The 10072-nt window shown below is 43.9% G+C and overlaps 1 pseudogene; it reads left to right on the top strand.

The window, feature by feature from the left end:
* The first annotated feature begins 7299 nt into the window (after positions 1-7299).
* On the top strand, positions 7300-8170 carry LOC126058983 (spermidine synthase-like; annotated as a pseudogene).
* The last annotated feature ends 1902 nt before the right edge of the window (positions 8171-10072 follow it).

Below are 10072 nucleotides of genomic sequence, written 5' to 3' on the forward strand. Positions count from 1 at the left end.
CCCTGGCCTTGTTCTGAGTGATGATATTGAGCTTATCCAACATCTCTTTCCACAGATGTAGTTGACTTGATTCTTGTGTATTCTATCTGGCGAGGTTCATGTAGTTGACATTTATGTTGATGAAAAAAAGTTATTTGCAATGAAGAAGTCATCGGTCTTGCAAAATTATATACCAGTGAAATATGGTATATAATAACTTAGGTGGAAAAAAATGCTAAGAATAAAAAGAAAACAGGGTAAGGAAGTACAGAGCAATGAAGGAATTGCTATTTAAGATAGCATGGTCCAGATAGACCTCTCTAAAAGGTTGACATTTGAGCAGAGGCCCAAATTAAGTGAAGGACAAGCCACAAGGCACCTGGAGCAAGAGGGCTCCAAGAAGAGTGAAGTGTAGTCCAAAGACCCTGAAATGGGACAGCAATGGGTGGGTTTGAAAAACCAGAAGGAAGTCAGTGCATCTGGGCCAGAGTGAGTAGAGGGAGAGTGGTATGGGATGAGATGGGGATAGTGCAAGGCCATAGTAGGGAATTCAGAGCTTATTCTGAGTTAATAGACAATTAGAACATTTGGAATAGAGGTATGACATGACTTGTCTCATGCTCTAAATTATCTCTCTGATGACTGCATGAAAAATAAACTGTAGGAGAATGTAATAGGCAGATTCTAAGATGGCATCCAATGATCTCTGCTTCCTGGTATTCACACCCCAGTTAGTCCCCCTCCCTTGAGTATAGGCAGACTATGACTTGCTTCTTACCAATAAAATAAAGCAAAGGTGTTAGGATATTGCTTGCACACTTAGGTAATACAAGATTGTGATCTCTGTCTTATAGTGGACTCTATCTATTGCCTTCTGGACTTGCATGCTTTGATGAAATAAGAAGCCATGTCTGAGAAGCCCACATGGCAAAGAACCAAGGTGGGCTCTGATCTGACTCTACTGCTCTCACTACATTATATTCTATTGTCTCTTAAGTCTCAGCAATGTTGTTTCCTAAAGTTAAGATCTATTAGAAATTACTTACGATGTTCCCATGCCCAGATCCCAGTGCTTTTATATACAGGGAAAACCAAATTAAAATAACTACCTAGGGAACACTTGAAAGAGAAAAAATGGTCATGAAAGGGCCCTGTGCTATTGAGGATTTTTGGTTGGTGATGGGGAAAGAAGCAGTCATTTTCTCTCTAGTGCAGATCTTCCTAGAACCATTTGGAGCTACCTATTACATCACTTAGGGACCCAAAGGAAACGCAGCTAAATTTAAGAGGTTTTAATAAGGCATTATTAATAATGGTGTGCAGTACCCTGAGGTTTTTAAACAGGGTTTCAAACTGATTCATTCCAGTTCAACCCCCTGCTTAGAATCTGTATTTCTACCACAGACATACTGAATCAAAATCTACAGTTTAACGAGATCTCCAGGCGACTCTTATGTATACATGGTGATCTACAATAATCACCTGGGGATCTTGTTAAACTGTAGATTCTGATTCAGTATATCTGGGGTGGAAATGCAAATTCTCAGCAGGGGCCTAACTGAAATGAACTCGTTCAAAGCTCTGCTAACACTCCTAAAAAAAAACTAGGCCCCCCAAAATGAAGAGATGCTAGGAGTAATGGAACTCAGAAGAAAAGAGTCATTCCTTGAGGCAAGCTGTGAAGTTCAGCAGAAAAACACAATCATCCAGAGGGAGAATATATTCCAAGCAGATCAGCATTCCTAGGATGGGAAAAGAGCAGGGTAGTAGAGGATAATGGAAAGAGAAGGCACATTTTCTTTTCTCCTTTTGATTGCTTGTCTGAGACCCTACCAAGATTAGAATGTGGTGTCCCAGTCCTACAGAATAAAGAGAACACACTCAACCTAACACTAACCCAACCACCCTTTGCCTGACAACAGCTCAGCATGCCTAGAGCTGACCTTACGTCAAGGTGTTTCTAATAGCAATGGAAATAGGAAGACATAAGTAGGCAGAGATACTGCTTACCAGACCTGATCTTCAGCCTCTCCAAAAGTCAACCTCCATGCACATCTCAAAGAAAAAGAATGGCCTGTAAAGAGAAGAGGCTCTTGGTCTGATCATTTGAGTCATGCCTGTGACAAGTACAATGTTTGTCATCATTGATCAACTTTCTTAATCTCTTTGAGCCTCAGTTTGCTAATCTATAAAATGGGCATGATTTTAATACTTATTCATAAAATTATTGAAAGGATAAAACAAAATGATTTATGTGAAGGAGTGATATAACACGCAAAGGGATATCACAGCTTCTGATGATCTTCTAGAGATATGAAAACAAAAGCAAGTATTTAGTCATATCTGCTTGAGAATGAAAAAGGAAAAGACACAGGTATATATACTGAGGATCCTCTATGCTCCAGACACTGTGATAAATGCTTAACATATATTATCTCATCTAATCCTTTGAACACCTATAAAATAGATATTAATATTACCATTTTATAGACAAGAAAACCAAGGCTGAGATAAAAAAAAAAAAAATTGGGCCAATATTGTACATCTTAATAGTGGCAAGGCCAGGATTCACACCGATACAGCCTGACTCCCAAGCCCATGTTTCTTTCCATGTCACCAATTCTACTTATATATATCCTAAGAGTATAGAATAACTGTGAGGTTGATTTCAGAGTTCTCCTGGGCATGGAGAAGAAGATCGTCATCGACTGCTTTAGAATATTTCTCTCTCCTTTCCCTCTGAGGTGGCAAGAAGAAAACCTAGAAGGTCCAGAACACTCCAGTAGGTGGTAGCCAGGGCTGGGACACCTCTGCCTAGCCCAACTTGATGATCTCTGGATTTCACATGAAAGGGCTTTCTGCCTTGGTCTTCAAAGCCCGGTACTGACAACACTTCTTGGGTGGGAGCAGCCAGAACTATAACAGAGGATTTCTGCCTTCCCTCCTTAGTGGGGTGAGGCTCCACACCACAGAGCTCAGGCTTTCAGCCAGGAACTCAGAGAAGGTTGTCACCAAGCTTCATCAAAAGGCATCTGTTTCCAGGAAGGGAGTGAAGTAAATAGCCCTTTGGTTTGTTGTTTCTCCAGCAAGCTGTCCTAAGGCTGTAGCTCAGATGGATCTAACATACCCACGGTTTCAGAGTATGACAATTGGTAGATCAGGATGGGAAATGTTTGGTTTTATTTGGGATGGCAATGCCAAAGCAGAGTGTGAGTTCATATGGGTGAACTAGGGAGCAGTTCCAAGAAAGGACTCTTTTCAGCATTTTATTGGGTATAGTAGGGACATACTGGGCCAGAGAACCCAGAGCAGAAGGACCAATGATGGTACCACGGCTGGGTAGAAACCACAGCTTTACACACTCTCAGAATCAACACTGACCAGGTTATATCTATTGCACCCATCAGATCTTTGGTTCTCAGTTATATCAGATCTATTATTTGCCCTTCTGTCCTTGTCTGGAGAGTTTTTGCCAGCCCAGTTTCACTGTTTTGCCTCTCCTGCAGGCATATGAAACCTTACTGATTTCTGTTCTTGATTTTATGTGGGAACAAGATCAGCACTCATTGTAATCTCCATATAAGTCAGGAACTCTCTGCCACCCTCACCGTAATACTCACCAGGCTTGGCACAAGAAGGCGATTGTCAAACTTTTGTTGAAGAAGTAAATGAATCACCTCTGTGACCTCACCTCTTATCCTGCCTGACAGGTTACCAAACCAAACCCACTGCCATTGAGTCGATTTCTGCTCATAGCAATCCCATAGGACAGACTAGAACTACCCCATAGGATTTCCAAGGCTGTAAATACTTACGGGTGCAGACTGCCACATCTTTCTCCCATGGAGCAGCTGGTGCGTTCAAACCACTGACTTTTTGGTTAACACTCCAGTGCTTTAACCACTGCACCACCAGGAATTCTTCCTGATAGGTTGTTGTTGTTGTTCTTTGGTGTTGTCAAGTTGGTTCCGACTCATAGCAACCCTATGCACAACAGAATGAAACACCGCCCGGTCCTGCACCATCCTTACAATCGTTGTTATGCTTGAGCTCGTTGTTGCAGCCACTGTGTCAATCCACCTCGCTGAGGGTCTTCCTCTTTTTCACTGACCCTGTACTCTGCCAAGCATGATGTCCTTCTCCAGGGACTCATCCCTCCTGACAACATGTCCGAAGTATGTAAGACGCAGACTCGCCATCCTTGCCTCTAAGGAGCATTCTGGTTGTACTTCTCCCAAGGCAGTTTTGTTCGTTCTTTTGGAAGTCCATGGTATATTCAATATTCTTCACCAACACCACAATTCAAAGGCATCAATTCTTCTTCGGTCTTCCTTATTCATTGTCCAGCTTTCACATGGATATGATGCGATTGAAAATACCATAGCTCGGGTCAGGCGCACCTTAGTCTTCAGGGTGACATCTTTCCTCTTCAACACTTTGAAGAGGTCCTTTGCAGCAGATTTGTCCAATGCAATGCATCTTTTGATTTCTTGACTTCTGCTTCCATGGCTGTTGATTGTGGATCCAAGTAAAACGAAATCCTTGACAACTTCAATCTTTTCTCCATTTATCATGATGTTGCTTATTGGTCCAGTTGTGAGGATTGTTTTTTTCTTTATGTTGAGGTGTAATCCATACTGAAGGCTGTGGTCTTTGATGTTAATTAGTAAGTGCTTCAAGTCCTCTTCACTTTCAGCAAGCAAGGCTGTATCATCTGCATAACGCAGGTTGTTAATGAGTCTTTCTTCAACCCTGATGCCCTGTTCTTCATATAGTCCAGCTTCTCGTATTATTTGCTCAGCATACAGATTGAATAGGTATGGTGAAAAGATACAACCCTGATGCACACCTTTCCTGACTTTAAACCACTCAGTATCCCCTTGTTCTGTCCAAAAAACTGCCTCTTGATCTATGTAAAGGTTCCTCAGGAGCACAATTAAGTGTTCCAGAATTCCCATTCTTCGCAACATTAGCCATAATTTGTTCTGATCCATACAGTCGAATGCCTTTGCATAGTCAATGAAACACAGGTAAACATCCTTCTGGTATTCTCTGCTTTCAGCCAGGATCCATCAGCAATTATATCCCTGATTCCATGTCCTCTTCTGAAACCAGCCTGAATTTCTGGCAGTTCCCTGTTGATATACTGCCACAGCCACTTTTGAATGATCGTCAGCAAAATTTTGCTTGCGTGTGATATTAATGATATTGTTCTATAATTTCCACATTTGGTTGGATCCCTTTCTTGGGAATAGGCATAAATATGGATCTCTTCCAGTCAGTTGTCCTGGAAGCTGTCTTCCATATTTCTTGGCACAGACAAGTGAGTACCTCCAGCGCTACATCGGTTTGTTGAAACATCTCAATTGATATTCCGTCAATTCCTGGAGCCTTGTTTTGCCAATGCCTTCAGAGCAGCTTGGACTTCTTCCTTCAGTACCATTGGTTCCTGAGCATATGCTGCCTCTTGAAATAGTTGAACATCGGCTACTTGTTTTTGGTATAATGACTGTCCATTCCTTCCATCTTCTCCAACAATGTTCTGCTGCTATTGATAAGGTTTTCACTAGCTGATGCTTTTCAGAAGCAGACTGCTGGGTCCTTCTTCCTAGTCTGTGTTAGTCTGGAAGCTGAGCTGAAACCTGTCCTCCATAGGTGACCGTTCCGGCATCTGAACACCGGTGGCATGGCTTCAGCATCACAGCAACATGCAAGCCCCCACGGTACAACAAACTGATACACATGTGGGGGTCCCGATAAGTTACTATATATTAAATTCTTTACATGTGATTCCAGGTAAACTAGTTTATATTGTGGCTTTATAGCTACATATAGCCCAAATATCAGTAACTTGAAAACAATGGTTTATTTCAGATCACCTGGTGTTCATCACCCTCACTCCAGGAACCCCGACAGAGAGGTCACCATCTGGAACACTGGGTGGGGAGAGGGGATCAGAAAAAAAGATGGTGAACCTAATACTGACTCTTAAGGGCTTCCTTGCAGAAGTGACACATGTCCTTCTGCTCATATTCCATTCACCAAAATCAGTCACATGGCTACATCTCACCCTAAAAGAGGTGAGGGCACTCAATCCTACCTAGGAGAGGAGAACCAAAATATTTGTGAACAGCCATAATGACTACCATCCATGAACCATGAGGTTCATTCAAACCAGGGCTTCCAAATAGTTCATTCTAGTTCGACCCCCCTGCTGAGAAGTTGTATTTCCACCACGAAACAGACCGAATTGTAATCTACATTTTAGTAAGATGTATACATAAGAATAACCTGGAGATCTTGTTAAATGTCTTATGTTTACTTAAGTATCACCTGGGGATCTTGTTAAAATTCTTATGTATGCATAGGAATCACCTAGGGATCTTATTAAAATTCTTATGTATACAGAAGAATCACCTGGAAGATTTTGTTAAAATGTAGGCTCTGATTCAGTATATTTGGGGTGGAAATACAAATTCTCAGTAGGGGGTCAAACTACAATATACCAGTTCGAAGCCCTGATTCCAACCCCACAGTTCAGCTAATGTTCACCAAGTCCATTTTTCAGCCAAGGTTCTTGAGGTTTAGGGTGGGTAACTAAGATGCTCAATCAACCAATTAGTGGAGCCTGGATTCAACTCCAATCTCTTAGCCAGCCTGTTAAACCTGACTGTCACTGGAGTCTGGGGGAGACACAGTGAAGCATCAAGGGTTTCTCAAAGGCCTATGTTGGGAATCGTTGAGTCAAACTCCGCAGACCTGTAACCATGCAGGCACAGAGTCTGCTCTCCTATTTATCCTTCCTTCATATTGGAAGAACTTGCTGGTCTTTGAGCAGGGTGATAGCTATTTATTTAAGGTATTATACAGCTGTCATCACCCCTTTCACGGCTATTTTTAAAAGTCATCCAGGAAAGGCAATTTTCTTATTTGCTGATGGTAGATTATCTTCATGGAAATTATTATAAAATTTATATTCACAGCAAAACTATTCCTTCCATAAGCATAACAAATTTCAGCAGCTCCGACATCAGAGGATTACGGATTCAATTCGTGGCTCACATTCTTCATACCATGTACATAAAGAAACATATTTGCCAAATGCCAAGATGGGGATGTGGACTTAGTTTCTTGGAGATGACAACATCAATTGTTTAACGACCTACAGACTATTTCTATGCAATAACATTCCTTTTCTAAGAATAAATTGTTATCTAGAATATACCTCTCATAAGGTTGCTCTGCAGGTGGCGGGCGGAGCTGGTCCTGCAGTGCTGCGGCTCTTGGCCTGCAGTCCTTGGCAAGCGTCGCCTGCAGGCCATGGATCCCGACCCCGACGGCCCCACCGCCATCTGTGAGGGCCGGTTGCACGAGACCTGCAGCCTGTGGCCGGCGAGGGCTGGTCGCTGCAGGTGGAGCGGTCGCTGCACCATCAGCGCTCGCGATACCAGGACGTCCTGGTCTTCCACAGTAAGACCTACGGCAACGTGCTGGTGTTGGACGACATCATCCAGTGCGCTGAGAGGGAGGAGTCCTTCTACCAGGAGATGATTGCCAACTTGCCCCTCCTCAGCCACCCTAACCTGACAAGACGCTTATGATCGGGGTGGGGACCGAGGCGTCCTGCGGGAAGTGGTAAAGCACCCGGCAGTGGAGGCCATGGTCCAGAGCGAGATCGATTAGGGTGTCATCCGAGTGTCTAAGAAGTTCCTGCCGGGCATGGCCGTTGGCTACTCCAGCTCAAAGCTGACCCTCCATGTGGGCGACGGTTTTGAGTTCATGAAATAGAACCAGGATGCCTTCGATGTATCATCACTGACTCCTTAGACTCCATGGGCCCCGCCGAGAACCTCTTCAGTAAGTCCTATGGTCAGCTCACGAAGACCGGCCTCAAGGAAGATGGCATTCTCTGCTGCCAGGGTGAGTGCCAGTGGCTGCACCTGGGCCTCCTCAAGGAGACGCAGTAGTTCCGTAAGTTACTCTTTCCTGTGGTGGCCTATGCCTACCGCAACATCCCCGCCTACCCCGGCAGCCAGATCCGGCTTTATGCTGCGCAGCTGCAAGACCCGAGCGCCAACTTCCGGGAGCCGGTGCAGCAGCTGACGCAGGCGCAGAGGGAGTAGAGCCCGCTGAAACGCTCAGACGTGCCCCGGCAGCTTTTGCGTTGCCGGAGTTTGCTTGCAAGAGCTGAGCCCAGAGCAGCTGCCCCCGCTGCCGCCACCACCATCAGAAACCTCAGAGCAGGGAGCCCCATGGTGCTCGGCCTCCCTTCCGCCCCTCCAGCCCCGCACAAGACCCTCTGTGGGCTCTCACTCACCAACCAAGTATTACGGGTCCCAGAATGCTGCCGGGCCTGCTCTGCTGTGCGGACTGTCTTGTCCCTTTCCAGGTGACGTCCAGCCTCCAAGCCTATACTAGCTGTGTACAACACGTTCTCTGCCTTCTGTCGCCCCTTGCTCACCAAACACGTGTATTTATAAGAAAATGAATAAATAAACACCTGTGAACACACCCTTGAAGAATTCAGGGAACATTACCAACTGACTATTTAGATAATTTACTAGAGTGGGTATAAGAGCCAAAGAGCCCATTCTACCAACTTACATAAATAAAGGCATTTATTGTAAGAAGCTTGGTAGTTCGAAAAAGAAAAGGAAAAGCTAAACAATAGCCCTGGAAGGAGCAGAGACAGTACAGCTCTGGGGATCGGGTGTACCACCATCCGAATTCTTCTGATCCAAACATCTTTCCCCCAGGGGCATCTCAACTCCATTCCAATTGCCAGGGTCTCAGGAGGAAGGTTCAGAAAGGTGTAGTATGGATCATATGCTGCTGCTAACAGGGCCTGCAGTTAGATTAGCTCAATAAATTGTTGAATGAGTGAATACAGGAATGGTCAAGGTCTCTGGGTCATATCAATCAATCAAAAATGAAAAAAATTGAATTTTATGATCTATGAGATCTGAATTAGTTCCCTATTATTTCTGTAACCAATTATACCAAACCTAGTGGCTTTAAAAATCATGAATTGATTATCTTACAGTTCTGGAAGTCAGAAGTCTGAAATGAGTCTTACTGGGCTAAAATCAAGGTATTGGCTGGACTGGATCCTTTGGAGACTCCATGAAAAAAACCTGTTGCAGTTGAGTCGAGTCCGACTCATAGCAACCCTATAGGACAGAGTAGAACTGCCCCATAGAGTTTCCAAGGAGAGGCTGGTGGATTTGAACTGCTGACCTTTTGGTTAGCAGCCAAGCCCTTAGTCACTGCACCACCAGGGCCCCTTGGAGACTTTAGGAGAGGATTTATTCTTTGACCCTTTCAGGTTCTAAAGGCTGCTGGCATCGCTTGGCTCAGGGCTGTATTACTTCAATCTCTGCTTCCATTGTCATAGCACCTTCTACTGAAATTAATCCTCCTGCCTCCTCTTATAAGGATCCTTGTGATTAATTGGGCCCATTTAGATAATCCAGGAGTATCTTGCCATCTCAAGATCCTTAACTTAATCACATCTGCAAAGTCCCTTTTACCATGTAAGGTAACATAATAACAAATTCTGGAGATTATGACAGGGACATCTTTGGGGGTCCATTTTTCAACCTACCACAAGATCCTTTTCAATTCTAAAATTCTGGCATGTTTACATTGTTGATCCAGAGGTTAGGGACTATGGACAGCAACTGGTCTTGCTGTCTGTGGATCTTACAATCTATCATAAATAAGGTTGGTGTCTTAGAGTTCTCTAGAGAAACAGAACCAGTATGATATCACTGTCTATCTGCCTATCTCTGTCTCTGCCCATCTCTCTTTCAAGAGAGTGATATTCATTTTTGAGGAATTGGCTTACACGATTGTGGGTCCTGGCAAGTCCAAAATCTATAAGTCAGGTGACAGATTGGAAATTCTGGCAGTCTTGTGTCCCAGAATCAGTAAGTCAGACAGTAGGGGAGCAAGAAGAATTCTGAAAAGATGCCCATTTATAGCCTGGAGGCAGAATACTCCTTCGGGAAACCTCCCTTTTTACACTTAAGCCCTTCAACTGATTGGTTAAGGCCCACTTAACATACGAAGGATAGTGGATAGCCTGCTTTAC

This window comes from Elephas maximus, chromosome 15 (genome assembly GCF_024166365.1).
Source record: "Elephas maximus indicus isolate mEleMax1 chromosome 15, mEleMax1 primary haplotype, whole genome shotgun sequence".
Taxonomy (NCBI): domain Eukaryota; kingdom Metazoa; phylum Chordata; class Mammalia; order Proboscidea; family Elephantidae; genus Elephas; species Elephas maximus.